The sequence below is a fragment of the Anopheles funestus genome, chromosome 3RL, assembly GCF_943734845.2.
Source record: "Anopheles funestus chromosome 3RL, idAnoFuneDA-416_04, whole genome shotgun sequence".
NCBI classification, from domain to species: domain Eukaryota; kingdom Metazoa; phylum Arthropoda; class Insecta; order Diptera; family Culicidae; genus Anopheles; species Anopheles funestus.
In genome coordinates, this window is record NC_064599.1 from 23,876,942 (window position 1) to 23,895,659 (window position 18,718).

Genomic DNA, 18,718 nt, shown 5'->3' on the forward strand with positions numbered 1-18,718 from the left:
ATTTTCTCAAACAGGGTAAGGAACTTGGTTCCTCGAATAACTTCCGGCACGGACACCTGAGAGCATGGCTGTCCAAGAAGAAAATGTAGCCATAGGTGCCATCTATCGACCCCAGGTTAAAGATTGGCGATCCGTTGGATACCGACCGAGTTATAGGCAAAACTTGGTGCAAAAATGAGGAAAATTTTACGTTTTCTCAAACAGGGTAAGGAACTTGGTTCCTCGAATAACTTCCGGCACGGACACCTGAGAGCATGGCTGTCCAAGAAGAAAATGTAGCCATTGGTACCATCTATCGACCCCAGGTTAAAGATTGGCGATCCGTTGGATACCGACCGAGTTATAGGCAAAACTTGGTGCAAACATGAGGAAAATTTTACGTTTTCTCAAACAGGGTAAGGAACTCGGTTCCTCGAATAACTTCCGGCACGGACACCTGAGAGCATGGCTGTCCAAGAAGAAAATGTAGCCATAGGTGCCATAGGTGCCTATTGACCACAGATTAAAGATTGGCGATCCGTTGGATACCGACCGAGTTATAGGCAAAACTTGGTGCAAAAATGAGCCTTAGTAAATTTTCATTCTTTGAATTTTTTGATTTTTTTATTATTTTTCACTCTTTTTTTTATTTAAAGCATTACTTGAGTGAAAAGAAACATATTGCAACCAATTGGCATTAAAATAAATTAATTTAATTTTTTTTGCAAAATTTCCCAAAAAAAATCGTAAGGGGTAAGCCTTATGAAATTTTCGAGTTGAAAACTTTTTCAAAATTTTTTTCTGATTTTTTATTATTTTTTCAATTTAAAGCAATATTTGAGTGAAAAGAAACTTATTGCAACAAATTTGCATTCAAATATATCACATTTAAAAATTTTGCTACATTGCTCAAAAATGAGGAAAATTTTACATTTTCTCAAACAGGGTAAGGAACTTGGTTCCTCGAATAACTTCCGGCACGGACACCTGAGAGCATGGCTGTCCAAGAAGAAAATGTAGCCATTGGTACCATCTATCGACCCCAGGTTAAAGATTGGCGATCCGTTGGATACCGACCGAGTTATAGGCAAAACTTGGTGCAAAAATGAGGAAAATTTTACGTTTTCTCAAACAGGGTAAGGAACTTGGTTCCTCGAATAACTTCCGGCACGGACACCTGAGAGCATGGCTGTCCAAGAAGAAAATGTAGCCATTGGTGTCATCTATTGACCACAAGTTAAAGATTGGCGATCCGTTGGATACCGACCGAGTTATAGGCAAAACTTGGTGCAAAAATGAGCCTTAGTAAATTTTCATTCTTTGAATTTTTTGTTTTTTTTTATTATTTTTCACTCTTTTTTTATTTAAAGCATTACTTGAGTGAAAAGAAACACATTGCAACCAATTGGCATTAAAATAAATCAATTTAATTTTTTATGCAAAATTTCCCAAACAAAATCGTAAGGGGTAAGCCTTATGAAATTTTCGAGTTGAAATTTTTTTCAAATTTTTTTTCTGATTTTTTATTATTTTTTAATTTAAAGCAATATTTGAGTGAAAAGAAACTTATTGCAACAAATTCGCATTCAAATATATCACATTTAAAAATTTTGCTACATTGCTGAAAAATGAGGAAAATTTTACATTTTCTCAAACAGGGTAAGGAACTTGGTTCCTCGAATAACTTCCGGCACGGACACCTGAGAGCATGGCTGTCCAAGAAGAAAATGTAGCCATTGGTACCATCTATCGACCCCAGGTTAAAGATTGGCGATCCGTTGGATACCGACCGAGTTATAGGCAAAACTTGGTGCAAAAATGAGGAAAATTTTACGTTTTCTCAAACAGGGTAAGGAACTTGGTTCCTCGAATAACTTCCGGCACGGACACCTGAGAGCATGGCTGTCCAAGAAGAAAATGTAGCCATTGGTGTCATCTATTGACCACAAGTTAAAGATTGGCGATCCGTTGGATACCGACCGAGTTATAGGCAAAACTTGGTGCAAAAATGAGCCTTAGTAAATTTTCATTCTTTGAATTTTTTGTTTTTTTTATTATTTTTCACTCTTTTTTTTATTTAAAGCAGTACTTGAGTGAAAAGAAACATATTGCAACCAATTGGCATTAAAATAAATTAATTTAATTTTTTTTGCAAAATTTCACAAAAAAAACGTAAGGGGTAAGCCTTATGAAATTTTCGAGTTGAAAACTTTTTCAAAATTTTTTTCTGATTTTTTATTATTTTTTCTATTTAAAGCAATATTTGAGTGAAAAGAAACTTATTGCAACAAATTTGCATTCAAATATATCACATTTAAAAATTTTGCTACATTGCTCAAAAATGAGGAAAATTTTACATTTTCTCAAACAGGGTAAGGAACTTGGTTCCTCGAATAACTTCCGGCACGGACACCTGAGAGCATGGCTGTCCAAGAAGAAAATGTAGCCATAGGTGCCATCTATCGACCCCAGGTTAAAGATTGGCGATCCGTTGGATACCGACCGAGTTATAGGCAAAACTTGGTGCAAAAATGAGGAAAATTTTACGTTTTCTCAAACAGGGTAAGGAACTTGGTTCCTCGAATAACTTCCGGCACGGACACCTGAGAGCATGGCTGTCCAAGAAGAAAATGTAGCCATTGGTGTCATCTATTGACCACAAGTTAAAGATTGGCGATCCGTTGGATACCGACCGAGTTATAAGCAAAACTTGGTGCAAAAATGAGCCTTAGTAAATTTTCATTCTTTGAATTTTTTGTTTTTTTTTATTATTTTTCACTCTTTTTTTTATTTAAAGCATTACTTGAGTGAAAAGAAACACATTGCAACCAATTGGCATTAAAATAAATCAATTTAATTTTTTTTGCAAAATTTCACAAAAAAATCGTAAGGGGTAAGCCTTATGAAATTTTCGAGTTGAAAACTTTTTCAAAATTTTTTTCTGATTTTTTATTATTTTTTCAATTTAAAGCAATATTTGAGTGAAAAGAAACTTATTGCAACAAATTTGCATTCAAATATATCACATTTAAAAATTTTGCTACATTGCTCAAAAATGAGGAAAATTTTACATTTTCTCAAACAGGGTAAGGAACTTGGTTCCTCGAATAACTTCCGGCACGGACACCTGAGAGCATGGCTGTCCAAGAAGAAAATGTAGCCATTGGTACCATCTATCGACACCAGGTTAAAGATTGGCGATCCGTTGGATACCGACCGAGTTATAGGCAAAACTTGGTGCAAAAATGAGGAAAATTTTACGTTTTCTCAAACAGGGTAAGGAACTTGGTTCCTCGAATAACTTCCGGCACGGACACCTGAGAGCATGGCTGTCCAAGAAGAAAATGTAGCCATTGGTGTCATCTATTGACCACAAGTTAAAGATTGGCGATCCGTTGGATACCGACCGAGTTATAGGCAAAACTTGGTGCAAAAATGAGCCTTAGTAAATTTTCATTCTTTGAATTTTTTGTTTTTTTTATTATTTTTCACTCTTTTTTTTATTTAAAGCATTACTTGAGTGAAAAGAAACACATTGCAACCAATTGGCATTAAAATAAATCAATTTAATTTTTTTTGCAAAATTTCACAAAAAAATCGTAAGGGGTAAGCCTTATGAAATTTTCGAGTTGAAAACTTTTTCAAAATTTTTTTCTGATTTTTTATTATTTTTTCAATTTAAAGCAATATTTGAGTGAAAAGAAACTTATTGCAACAAATTTGCATTCAAATATATCACATTTAAAAAATGAGGAAAATTTTACATTTTCTCAAACAGGGTAAGGAACTTGGTTCCTCGAATAACTTCTGACACGGACACCTGAGATCATGGCTGTTCAAGAAGAAAATGTAGCCATTGGTGCCATCTATCGACCACAGGTTAAAGATTGGCAATCCGTTGGATACCGACCGAGTTATAGGCAAAACTTGGTGCAAAAATGAGGAAAATTTTACATTTTCTCAAACAGGGTAAGGAACTTGGTTCCTCGAATAACTTCCGGCACGGACACCTGAGAGCATGGCTGTTCAAGAAGAAAATGTAGCCATTGGTGTCATCTATTGACCACAAGTTAAAGATTGGCGATCCGTTGGATACCGACCGAGTTATAGGCAAAACTTGGTGCAAAAATGAGGAAAATTTTACATTTTCTCAAACAGGGTAAGGAACTTGGTTCCTCGAATAACTTCCGGCACGGACACCTGAGAGCATGGCTGTCCAAGAAGAAAATGTAGCCATTGGTACCATCTATCGACCCCAGGTTAAAGATTGGCGATCCGTTGGATACCGACCGAGTTATAGGCAAAACTTGGTGCAAACATGAGGAAAATTTTACGTTTTCTCAAACAGGGTAAGGAACTCGGTTCCTCGAATAACTTCCGGCACGGACACCTGAGAGCATGGCTGTCCAAGAAGAAAATGTAGCCATAGGTGCCATAGGTGCCTATTGACCACAAGTTAAAGATTGGCGATCCGTTGGATACCGACCGAGTTATGAGCAAAACTTGGTGCAAAAATGAGCCTTGATAAATTTTCATTTTTTTGAATTTTTTGATTTTTTTATTATTTTTCACTCTTTTTTTATTTAAAGCATTACTTGAGTGAAAAGAAACACATTGCAACCAATTGGCATTAAAATAAATCAATTTAATTTTTTATGCAAAATTTCCCAAAAAAAATCGTAAGGGGTAAGCCTTATGAAATTTTCGAGTTGAAAATTTTTTCAAAATTTTTTTCTGATTTTTTATTATTTTTTTAATTTAAAGCATTATTTGAGTGAAAAGAAACTTATTGCAACAAATTCGCATTCAAATATATCACATTTAAAAATTTTGCTACATTGCTCAAAAATGAGGAAAATTTTACATTTTCTCAAACAGGGTAAGGAACTTGGTTCCTCGAATAACTTCCGGCACGGACACCTGAGAGCATGGCTGTCCAAGAAGAAAATGTAGCCATAGGTGCCATAGGTGCCTATTGACCACAGATTAAAGATTGGCGATCCGTTGGATACCGACCGAGTTATAGGCAAAACTTGGTGCAAAAATGAGCCTTAGTAAATTTTCATTTTTTTGAATTTTTTGATTTTTTTATTGTTTTTCACTCTTTTTTTTATTTAAAGCATTACTTGAGTGAAAAGAAACACATTGCAACCAATTGGCATTAAAATAAATCAATTTAATTTTTTATGCAAAATTTCCCAAACAAAATCGTAAGGGGTAAGCCTTATGAAATTTTCGAGTTGAAAACTTTTTCAAAATTTTTTTCTGATTTTTTATTATTTTTTCAATTTAAAGCAATATTTGAGTGAAAAGAAACTTATTGCAACAAATTTGCATTCAAATATATCACATTTAAAAATTTTGCTACATTGCTCAAAAATGAGGAAAATTTTACATTTTCTCAAACAGGGTAAGGAACTTGGTTCCTCGAATAACTTCCGGCACGGACACCTGAGAGCATGGCTGTCCAAGAAGAAAATGTAGCCATTGGTACCATCTATCGACCCCAGGTTAAAGATTGGCGATCCGTTGGATACCGACCGAGTTATAGGCAAAACTTGGTGCAAAAATGAGGAAAATTTTACGTTTTCTCAAACAGGATAAGGAACTTGGTTCCTCGAATAACTTCCGGCACGGACACCTGAGAGCATGGCTGTCCAAGAAGAAAATGTAGCCATTGGTGTCATCTATTGACCACAAGTTAAAGATTGGCGATCCGTTGGATACCGACCGAGTTATAGGCAAAACTTGGTGCAAAAATGAGCCTTAGTAAATTTTCATTCTTTGAATTTTTTGTTTTTTTTTTATTATTTTTCACTCTTTTTTTATTTAAAGCATTACTTGAGTGAAAAGAAACACATTGCAACCAATTGGCATTAAAATAAATCAATTTAATTTTTTATGCAAAATTTCCCAAACAAAATCGTAAGGGGTAAGCCTTATGAAATTTTCGAGTTGAAATTTTTTTCAAATTTTTTTTCTGATTTTTTATTATTTTTTAATTTAAAGCAATATTTGAGTGAAAAGAAACTTATTGCAACAAATTCGCATTCAAATATATCACATTTAAAAATTTTGCTACATTGATGAAAAATGAGGAAAATTTTACATTTTCTCAAACAGGGTAAGGAACTTGGTTCCTCGAATAACTTCTGGCACGGACACCTGAGAGCATGGCTGTCCAAGAAGAAAATGTAGCCATTGGTACCATCTATCGACCCCAGGTTAAAGATTGGCGATCCGTTGGATACCGACCGAGTTATAGGCAAAACTTGGTGCAAAAATGAGGAAAATTTTACGTTTTCTCAAACAGGGTAAGGAACTTGGTTCCTCGAATAACTTCCGGCACGGACACCTGAGAGCATGGCTGTCCAAGAAGAAAATGTAGCCATTGGTGTCATCTATTGACCACAAGTTAAAGATTGGCGATCCGTTGGATACCGACCGAGTTATAGGCAAAACTTGGTGCAAAAATGAGCCTTAGTAAATTTTCATTCTTTGAATTTTTTGTTTTTTTTATTATTTTTCACTCTTTTTTTTATTTAAAGCAGTACTTGAGTGAAAAGAAACATATTGCAACCAATTGGCATTAAAATAAATTAATTTAATTTTTTTTGCAAAATTTCACAAAAAAAACGTAAGGGGTAAGCCTTATGAAATTTTCGAGTTGAAAACTTTTTCAAAATTTTTTTCTGATTTTTTATTATTTTTTCAATTTAAAGCAATATTTGAGTGAAAAGAAACTTATTGCAACAAATTTGCATTCAAATATATCACATTTAAAAATTTTGCTACATTGCTCAAAAATGAGGAAAATTTTACATTTTCTCAAACAGGGTAAGGAACTTGGTTCCTCGAATAACTTCCGGCACGGACACCTGAGAGCATGGCTGTCCAAGAAGAAAATGTAGCCATAGGTGCCATCTATCGACCCCAGGTTAAAGATTGGCGATCCGTTGGATACCGACCGAGTTATAGGCAAAACTTGGTGCAAAAATGAGGAAAATTTTACGTTTTCTCAAACAGGGTAAGGAACTTGGTTCCTCGAATAACTTCCGGCACGGACACCTGAGAGCATGGCTGTCCAAGAAGAAAATGTAGCCATTGGTGTCATCTATTGACCACAAGTTAAAGATTGGCGATCCGTTGGATACCGACCGAGTTATAGGCAAAACTTGGTGCAAAAATGAGCCTTAGTAAATTTTCATTCTTTGAATTTTTTGTTTTTTTTATTATTTTTCACTCTTTTTTTTATTTAAAGCATTACTTGAGTGAAAAGAAACACATTGCAACCAATTGGCATTAAAATAAATCAATTTAATTTTTTTTGCAAAATTTCACAAAAAAATCGTAAGGGGTAAGCCTTATGAAATTTTCGAGTTGAAAACTTTTTCAAAATTTTTTTCTGATTTTTTATTATTTTTTCAATTTAAAGCAATATTTGAGTGAAAAGAAACTTATTGCAACAAATTTGCATTCAAATATATCACATTTAAAAAATGAGGAAAATTTTACATTTTCTCAAACAGGGTAAGGAACTTGGTTCCTCGAATAACTTCCGGCACGGACACCTGAGAGCATGGCTGTCCAAGAAGAAAATGTAGCCATTGGTGCCATCTATCGACCACAGGTTAAAGATTAGCGATTCGTTGGATACCGACCGAGTTATAGGCAAAACTTGGTGCAAAAATGAGGAAAATTTTACATTTTCTCAAACAGGGTAAGGAACTTGGTTCCTCGAGTAACTTCCGGCACGGACACCTGAGAGCATGGCTGTCCAAGAAGAAAATGTAGCCATAGGTGCCATCTATCGACCACAGATTAAAGATTGGCGATCCGTTGGATACCGACCGAGTTAAAGGCAAAACTTGGTGCAAAAATGAGCCTTAGTAAATTTTCATTTCTTTGAATTTTGTGATTTTTTTATTATTTTTCACTCTTTTTTTTATTTAAAGCATTACTTGAGTGAAAAGAAACACATTGCAACCAATTGGCATTAAAATAAATCAATTTAATTTTTTTTGCAAAATTTCCCAAAAAAAACGTAAGGGGTAAGCCTTATGAAATTTTCGAGTTGAAAATTTTTTCAAAATTTTTTTCTGATTTTTTATTATTTTTTTAATTTAAAGCATTATTTGAGTGAAAAGAAACTTATTGCAACAAATTCGCATTCAAATATATCACATTTAAAAATTTTGCTGCATTGCTGAAAAATGAGGAAAATTTTACATTTTCTCAAACAGGGTAAGGAACTTGGTTCCTCGAATAACTTCCGGCACGGACACCTGGGAGCATGGCTGTCCAAGAAGAAAATGTAGCCATTGGTGCCATCTATCGACCACAGGTTAAAGATTGGCGATCCGTTGGATACCGACCGAGTTATAGGCAAAATTTGGTGCAAAAATGAGGAAAATTTTACATTTTCTCAAACAGGGTAAGGAACTTGGTTCCTCGAATAACTTCCGGCACGGACACCTGAGAGCATGGCTGTCCAAGAAGAAAATGTAGCCATAGGTGCCATCTATCGACCACAGGTTAAAGATTAGCGATCCGTTGTATACCGACCGAGTTATAGGCAAAACTTGGTGCAAAAATGAGCCTTAGTAAATTTTCATTGTTTTGAATTTTGTGATTTTTTTATTATTTTTCACTCTTTTTTTTATTTAAAGCATTACTTGAGTGAAAAGAAACACATTGCAACCAATTGGCATTAAAATAAATCAATTTAATTTTTTTTGCAAAATTTCCCAAAAAAAACGTAAGGGGTACGCCTTATGAAATTTTCGAGTTGAAATTTTTTTCAAAAATTTTTTCTGATTTTTTATTATTTTTTTAATTTAAAGCATTATTTGAGTGAAAAGAAACTTATTGCAACAAATTCGCATTCAAATATATCACATTTAAAAATTTTGCTGCATTGCTGAAAAATGAGGAAAATTTTACATTTTCTCAAACAGGGTAAGGAACTTGGTTCCTCGAATAACTTCCGGCACGGACACCTGGGAGCATGGCTGTCCAAGAAGAAAATGTAGCCATTGGTGCCATCTATCGACCACAGGTTAAAGATTGGCGATCCGTTGGATACCGACCGAGTTATAGGCAAAATTTGGTGCAAAAATGAGGAAAATTTTACATTTTCTCAAACAGGGTAAGGAACTTGGTTCCTCGAATAACTTCCGGCACGGACACCTGAGAGCATGGCTGTCCAAGAAGAAAATGTAGCCATTGGTGCCATCTATCGATCACAGATTAAAGATTGGCGATTCGTTGGATACCGACCGAGTTATAGGCAAAACTTGGTGCAAAAATGAGGAAAATTTTACATTTTCTCAAACAGGGTAAGGAACTTGGTTCCTCGAATAACTTCCGGCACGGACACCTGAGAGCATGGCTGTCCAAGAAGAAAATGTAGCCATAGGTGCCATCTATCGACCACAGGTTAAAGATTAGCGATCCGTTGTATACCGACCGAGTTATAGGCAAAACTTGGTGCAAAAATGAGCCTTAGTAAATTTTCATTGTTTTGAATTTTGTGATTTTTTTATTATTTTTCACTCTTTTTTTTATTTAAAGCATTACTTGAGTGAAAAGAAACACATTGCAACCAATTGGCATTAAAATAAATCAATTTAATTTTTTTTGCAAAATTTCCCAAAAAAAACGTAAGGGGTACGCCTTATGAAATTTTCGAGTTGAAATTTTTTTCAAAAATTTTTTCTGATTTTTTATTATTTTTTTAATTTAAAGCATTATTTGAGTGAAAAGAAACTTATTGCAACAAATTCGCATTCAAATATATCACATTTAAAAATTTTGCTGCATTGCTGAAAAATGAGGAAAATTTTACATTTTCTCAAACAGGGTAAGGAACTTGGTTCCTCGAATAACTTCCGGCACGGACACCTGAGAGCATGGCTGTCCAAGAAGAAAATGTAGCCATTGGTGCCATCTATCGACCACAGGTTAAAGATTAGCGATTCGTTGGATACCGACCGAGTTATAGGCAAAACTTGGTGCAAAAATGAGGAAAATTTTACATTTTCTCAAACAGGGTAAGGAACTTGGTTCCTCGAATAACTTCCGGCACGGACACCTGAGAGCATGGCTGTCCAAGAAGAAAATGTAGCCATAGGTGCCATCTATCGACCACAGATTAAAGATTGGCGATCCGTTGGATACCGACCGAGTTAAAGGCAAAACTTGGTGCAAAAATGAGCCTTAGTAAATTTTCATTTCTTTGAATTTTGTGATTTTTTTATTATTTTTCACTCTTTTTTTTATTTAAAGCATTACTTGAGTGAAAAGAAACACATTGCAACCAATTGGCATTAAAATAAATCAATTTAATTTTTTTTGCAAAATTTCCCAAAAAAAACGTAAGGGGTAAGCCTTATGAAATTTTCGAGTTGAAAATTTTTTCAAAATTTTTTTCTGATTTTTTATTATTTTTTTAATTTAAAGCATTATTTGAGTGAAAAGAAACTTATTGCAACAAATTCGCATTCAAATATATCACATTTAAAAATTTTGCTGCATTGCTGAAAAATGAGGAAAATTTTACATTTTCTCAAACAGGGTAAGGAACTTGGTTCCTCGAATAACTTCCGGCACGGACACCTGGGAGCATGGCTGTCCAAGAAGAAAATGTAGCCATTGGTGCCATCTATCGACCACAGGTTAAAGATTGGCGATCCGTTGGATACCGACCGAGTTATAGGCAAAATTTGGTGCAAAAATGAGGAAAATTTTACATTTTCTCAAACAGGGTAAGGAACTTGGTTCCTCAAATAACTTCCGGCACGGACACCTGAGAGCATGGCTGTCCAAGAAGAAAATGTAGCCATTGGTGCCATCTATCGATCACAGATTAAAGATTGACGATTCGTTGGATACCGACCGAGTTATAGGCAAAACTTGGTGCAAAAATGAGGAAAATTTTACATTTTCTCAAACAGGGTAAGGAACTTGGTTCCTCGAATAACTTCCGGCACGGACACCTGAGAGCATGGCTGTCCAAGAAGAAAATGTAGCCATAGGTGCCATCTATCGACCACAGGTTAAAGATTAGCGATCCGTTGTATACCGACCGAGTTATAGGCAAAACTTGGTGCAAAAATGAGCCTTAGTAAATTTTCATTGTTTTGAATTTTGTGATTTTTTTATTATTTTTCACTCTTTTTTTTATTTAAAGCATTACTTGAGTGAAAAGAAACACATTGCAACCAATTGGCATTAAAATAAATCAATTTAATTTTTTTTGCAAAATTTCCCAAAAAAAACGTAAGGGGTAAGCCTTATGAAATTTTCGAGTTGAAAATTTTTTCAAATTTTTTTTCTGATTTTTTATTATTTTTTTAATTTAAAGCATTATTTGAGTGAAAAGAAACTTATTGCAACAAATTCGCATTCAAATATATCACATTTATAAATTTCGCTAAATTGCTCAAAAGTGAGGAAAATTTTACATTTTCTCAAACAGGGTAAGGAACTTGGTTCCTCGAATAATTTCCGGCACGGACACCTGAGAGCATGGCCGTCCAAGAAGAAAATGTAGCCATAGGTGCCATCTATCGACCACAGGTTAAAGATTGGCGATCCGTTGGATACCGACCGAGTTATAGGCAAAATTTGGTGCAAAAATGAGGAAAATTTTACATTTTCTCAAACAGGGTAAGGAACTTGGTTCCTCGAATAACTTCCGGTACGGACACCTGAGAGCATGGCTGTCCAAGAAGAAAATGTAGCCATAGGTGCCATCTATCGATCACAGATTAAAGATTGGCGATTCGTTGGATACCGACCGAGTTATAGGCAAAACTTGGTGCAAAAATGAGGAAAATTTTACATTTTCTCAAACAGGGTAAGGAACTTGGTTCCTCGAATAACTTCCGACACGGACACCTGAGAGCATGGCTGTCCAAGAAGAAAATGTAGCCATAGATGCCATCTATCGATCACAGATTAAAGATTGGCGATCCGTTGAATACGACCGAGTTATAGGCAAAACTTGGTGCAAAAATGAGCCTTAGTAAATTTTCATTGTTTTGAATTTTGTGATTTTTTTATTATTTTTCACTCTTTTTTTTATTTAAAGCATTACTTGAGTGAAAAGAAACACATTGCAACCAATTGGCATTAAAATAAATCAATTTAATTTTTTTTGCAAAATTTCCCAAAAAAAACGTTATGAAATTTTCGAGTTGAAAATTTTTTCAAATTTTTTTTCTGATTTTTTATTATTTTTTTAATTTAAAGCATTATTTGAGTGAAAAGAAACTTATTGCAACAAATTCGCATTCAAATATATCACATTTATAAATTTCGCTAAATTGCTCAAAAATGAGGAAAATTTTACATTTTCTCAAACAGGGTAAGGAACTTGGTTCCTCGAATAACTTCCGGCACGGACACCTGAGAGCATGGCTGTCCAAGAAGAAAATGTAGCCATAGGTGCCATCTATCGATCACAGATTAAAGATTGGCGATCCGTTGGATACCGACCGAGTTATAGGCAAAACTTGGTGCAAAAATGAGGAAAATTTTACATTTTCTCAAACAGGGTAAGGAACTTGGTTCCTCGAATAACTTCCGGCACGGACACCTGGGAGCATGGCTGTCCAAGAAGAAAATGTAGCCATTGGTGCCACCTATCGACCACAGGTTAAAGATTGGCGATCCGTTGGATACCGACCGAGTTATAGGCAAAATTTGGTGCAAAAATGAGGAAAATTTAACATTTTCTCAAACAGGGTGAGGAACTTGGTTCCTCGAATAACTTCCGGCACGGACACCTGAGGGCATGGCTGTCCAAGAAGAAAATGTAGCCATAGATGCCATCTATCGATCACAGATTAAAGATTGGCGATTCGTTGGATACCGACCGAGTTATAGGCAAAACTTGGTGCAAAAATGAGCCTTAGTAAATTTTCATTTCTTTGAATTTTGTGATTTTTTTATTATTTTTCACTCTTTTTTTTATTTAAAGCATTACTTGAGTGAAAAGAAACACATTGCAACCAATTGGCATTAAAATAAATCAATTTAATTTTTTTTGCAAAATTTCCCAAAAAAACGTAAGGGGTAAGCCTTATGAAATTTTCGAGTTGAAAATTTTTTCAAAATTTTTTTCTGATTTTTTATTATTTTTTTAATTTAAAGCATTATTTGAGTGAAAAGAAACTTATTGCAACAAATTCGCATTCAAATATATCACATTTAAAAATTTTGCTGCATTGCTGAAAAATGAGGAAAATTTTACATTTTCTCAAACAGGGTAAGGAACTTGGTTCCTCGAATAACTTCCGGCACGGACACCTGGGAGCATGGCTGTCCAAGAAGAAAATGTAGCCATTGGTGCCATCTATCGACCACAGGTTAAAGATTGGCGATCCGTTGGATACCGACCGAGTTATAGGCAAAATTTGGTGCAAAAATGAGGAAAATTTAACATTTTCTCAAACAGGGTGAGGAACTTGGTTCCTCGAATAACTTCCGGCACGGACACCTGAGAGCATGGCTGTCCAAGAAGAAAATGTAGCCATTGGTGCCATCTATCGATCACAGATTAAAGATTGGCGATTCGTTGGATACCGACCGAGTTATAGGCAAAACTTTGTGCAAAAATGAGGAAAATTTTACATTTTCTCAAACAGGGTAAGGAACTTGGTTCCTCGAATAACTTCCGGCACGGACACCTGAGAGCATGGCTGTCCAAGAAGAAAATGTAGCCATAGGTGCCATCTATCGACCACAGGTTAAAGATTAGCGATCCGTTGTATACCGACCGAGTTATAGGCAAAACTTGGTGCAAAAATGAGAAATTTTCATTGTTTTGAATTTTGTGATTTTTTTATTATTTTTCACTCTTTTTTTTTATTTAAAGCATTACTTGAGTGAAAAGAAACACATTGCAACCAATTGGCATTAAAATAAATCAATTTAATTTTTTTTGCAAAATTTCCCAAAAAAAACGTAAGGGGTACGCCTTATGAAATTTTCGAGTTGAAATTTTTTCAAATTTTTTTTCTGATTTTTTATTATTTTTTTAATTTAAAGCATTATTTGAGTGAAAAGAAACTTATTGCAACAAATTCGCATTCAAATATATCACATTTAAAAATTTTGCTGCATTGCTGAAAAATGAGGAAAATTTTACATTTTCTCAAACAGGGTAAGGAACTTGGTTCCTCGAATAACTTCCAGCACGGACACCTGAGAGCATGGCTGTCCAAGAAGAAAATGTAGCCATTGGTGCCATCTATCGACCACAGGTTAAAGATTGGCGATCCGTTGGATACCGACCGAGTTATAGGCAAAATTTGGTGCAAAAATGAGGAAAATTTTACATTTTCTCAAACAGGGTAAGGAACTTGGTTCCTCGAATAACTTCCGGCACGGACACCTGAGAGCATGGCTGTCCAAGAAGAAAATGTAGCCATAGATGTCATCTATCGATCACAGATTAAAGATTGGCGATTTGTTGGATACCGACCGAGTTATGGGCAAAACTTGGTGCAAAAATGAGGAAAATTTTACATTTTCGCAAACAGGGTAAGGAACTTGGTTCCTCGAATAACTTCCGGCACGGACACCTGAGAGCATGGCTGTCCAAGAAGAAAATGTAGCCATAGATGCCATCTATCGATCACAGATTAAAGATTGGCGATCCGTTGGATACCGACCGAGTTATAGGCAAAACTTGGTGCAAAAATGAGCCTTAGTAAATTTTCATTGTTTTGAATTTTGTGATTTTTTTATTATTTTTCACTCTTTTTTTTATTTAAAGCATTACTTGAGTGAAAAGAAACACATTGCAACCAATTGGCATTAAAATAAATCAATTTAATTTTTTTTGCAAAATTTCCCAAAAAAAACGTAAGGGGTAAGCCTTATGAAATTTTCGAGTTGAAAATTTTTTCAAATTTTTTTTCTGATTTTTTATTATTTTTTTAATTTAAAGCATTATTTGAGTGAAAAGAAACTTATTGCAACAAATTCGCATTCAAATATATCACATTTATAAATTTCGCTAAATTGCTCAAAAGTGAGGAAAATTTTACATTTTCTCAAACAGGGTAAGGAACTTGGTTCCTCGAATAATTTCCGGCACGGACACCTGAGAGCATGGCCGTCCAAGAAGAAAATGTAGCCATAGGTGCCATCTATCGACCACAGGTTAAAGATTGGCGATCCGTTGGATACCGACCGAGTTATAGGCAAAATTTGGTGCAAAAATGAGGAAAATTTTACATTTTCTCAAACAGGGTAAGGAACTTGGTTCCTCGAATAACTTCCGGTACGGACACCTGAGAGCATGGCTGTCCAAGAAGAAAATGTAGCCATAGGTGCCATCTATCGATCACAGATTAAAGATTGGCGATTCGTTGGATACCGACCGAGTTATAGGCAAAACTTGGTGCAAAAATGAGGAAAATTTTACATTTTCTCAAACAGGGTAAGGAACTTGGTTCCTCGAATAACTTCCGACACGGACACCTGAGAGCATGGCTGTCCAAGAAGAAAATGTAGCCATAGATGCCATCTATCGATCACAGATTAAAGATTGGCGATCCGTTGAATACGACCGAGTTATAGGCAAAACTTGGTGCAAAAATGAGCCTTAGTAAATTTTCATTGTTTTGAATTTTGTGATTTTTTTATTATTTTTCACTCTTTTTTTTATTTAAAGCATTACTTGAGTGAAAAGAAACACATTGCAACCAATTGGCATTAAAATAAATCAATTTAATTTTTTTTTGCAAAATTTCCCAAAAAAAAACGTTATGAAATTTTCGAGTTGAAAATTTTTTCAAATTTTTTTTCTGATTTTTTATTATTTTTTTAATTTAAAGCATTATTTGAGTGAAAAGAAACTTATTGCAACAAATTCGCATTCAAATATATCACATTTATAAATTTCGCTAAATTGCTCAAAAATGAGGAAAATTTTACATTTTCTCAAACAGGGTAAGGAACTTGGTTCCTCGAATAATTTCCGGCACGGACACCTGAGAGCATGGCTGTCCAAGAAGAAAATGTAGCCATTGGTGCCATCTATCGACCACAGGTTAAAGATTAGCGATTCGTTGGATACCGACCGAGTTATAGGCAAAACTTGGTGCAAAAATGAGGAAAATTTTACATTTTCTCAAACAGGGTAAGGAACTTGGTTCCTCGAATAACTTCCGGCACGGACACCTGAGGGCATGGCTGTCCAAGAAGAAAATGTAGCCATAGATGCCATCTATCGATCACAGATTAAAGATTGGCGATTCGTTGGATACCGACCGAGTTATGGGCAAAACTTGGTGCAAAAATGAGGAAAATTTTACATTTTCTCAAACAGGGTAAGGAACTTGGTTCCTCGAATAACTTCCGACACGGACACCTGAGAGCATGGCTGTCCAAGAAGAAAATGTAGCCATTGGTGCCACCTATCGACCACAGGTTAAAGATTGGCGATCCGTTGGATACCGACCGAGTTATAGGCAAAATTTGGTGCAAAAATGAGGAAAATTTAACATTTTCTCAAACAGGGTGAGGAACTTGGTTCCTCGAATAACTTCCGGCACGGACACCTGAGGGCATGGCTGTCCAAGAAGAAAATGTAGCCATAGATGCCATCTATCGATCACAGGTTAAAGATTAGCGATCCGTTGTATACCGACCGAGTTATAGGCAAAACTTGGTGCAAAAATGAGCCTTAGTAAATTTTCATTGTTTTGAATTTTGTGATTTTTTTATTATTTTTCACTCTTTTTTTTATTTAAAGCATTACTTGAGTGAAAAGAAACACATTGCAACCAATTGGCATTAAAATAAATCAATTTAATTTTTTTTGCAAAATTTCCCAAAAAAAACGTAAGGGGTAAGCCTTATGAAATTTTCGAGTTGAAAATTTTTTCAAATTTTTTTTCTGATTTTTTATTATTTTTTTAATTTAAAGCATTATTTGAGTGAAAAGAAACTTATTGCAACAAATTCGCATTCAAATATATCACATTTAAAAATTTTGCTGCATTGCTGAAAAATGAGGAAAATTTTACATTTTCTCAAACAGGGTAAGGAACTTGGTTCCTCGAATAACTTCCGGCACGGACACCTGAGAGCATGGCTGTCCAAGAAGAAAATGTAGCCATTGGTGCCATCTATCGACCACAGGTTAAAGATTGGCGATCCGTTGGATACCGACCGAGTTATAGGCAAAACTTGGTGCAAAAATGAGGAAAATTTTACATTTTCTCAAACAGGGTAAGGAACTTGGTTCCTCGAATAACTTCCGGCACGGACACCTGAGAGCATGGCTGTCCAAGAAGAAAATATAGCCATAGATGCCACCTATCGACCACAGGTTAAAGATTGGCGATCCGTTGGATACCGACCGAGTTATAGGCAAAACTTGGTGCAAAAATGAGCCTTAGTAAATTTTCATTTTTTTTAATTTTGTGATTTTTTTATTATTTTTCACTTTTTTTTTTATTTAAAGCATTACTTGAGTGAAAAGAAACACATTGCAACCAATTGGCATTAAAATAAATCAATTTAATTTTTTTTGCAAAATTTCCCCAAAAAAACGTAAGGGGTAAGCCTTATGAAATTTTCGAGTTGAAAATTTTTTCAAAATTTTTTTCTGATTTTTTATTATTTTTTTAATTTAAAGCATTATTTGAGTGAAAAGAAACTTATTGCAACAAATTCGCATTCAAATATATCACATTTATAAATTTCGCTAAATTGCTCAAAAATGAGGAAAATTTTACATTTTCTCAAACAGGGTAAGGAACTTGGTTCCTCGAATAACTTCCGGCACGGACACCTGAGGGCATGGCTGTCCAAGAAGAAAATGTAGCCATAGATGCCATCTATCGATCACAGATTAAAGATTGGCGATTCGTTGGATACCGACCGAGTTATAGGCAAAACTTGGTGCAAAAATGAGGAAAATTTTACATTTTCTCAAACAGGGTAAGGAACTTGGTTCCTCGAATAACTTCCGGCACGGACACCTGAGAGCATGGCTGTCCAAGAAGAAAATGTAGCCATTGGTGCTACCTATCGACCACAGATTAAAGATTAGCGATTCGTTGGATACCGACCGAGTTATATGCAAAACTTGGTGCAAAAATGAGGAAAATTTTACATTTTCGCAAACAGGGTAAGGAACTTGGTTCCTCGAATAACTTCCGGCACGGACACCTGAGAGCATGGCTGTCCAAGAAGAAAATGTAGCCATAGGTGCCATCTATCGACCACAGGTTAAAGATTAGCGATCCGTTGTATACCGACCGAGTTATAGGCAAAACTTGGTGCAAAAATGAGCCTTAGTAAATTTTCATTGTTTTGAATTTTGTGATTTTTTTATTATTTTTCACTCTTTTTTTTATTTAAAGCATTACTTGAGTGAAAAGAAACACATTGCAACCAATTGGCATTAAAATAAATCAATTTAATTTTTTTTGCAAAATTTCCCAAAAAAACGTAAGGGGTAAGCCTTATGAAATTTTCGAGTTGAAAATTTTTTCAAATTTTTTTTCTGATTTTTTATTATTTTTTTAATTTAAAGCATTATTTGAGTGAAAAGAAACTTATTGCAACAAATTCGCATTCAAATATATTACATTTAAAAATTTTGCTGCATTGCTGAAAAATGAGGAAAATTTTACATTTTCTCAAACAGGGTAAGGAACTTGGTTCCTCGAATAACTTCCGGCACGGACTCCTGAGAGCATGGCCGTCCAAG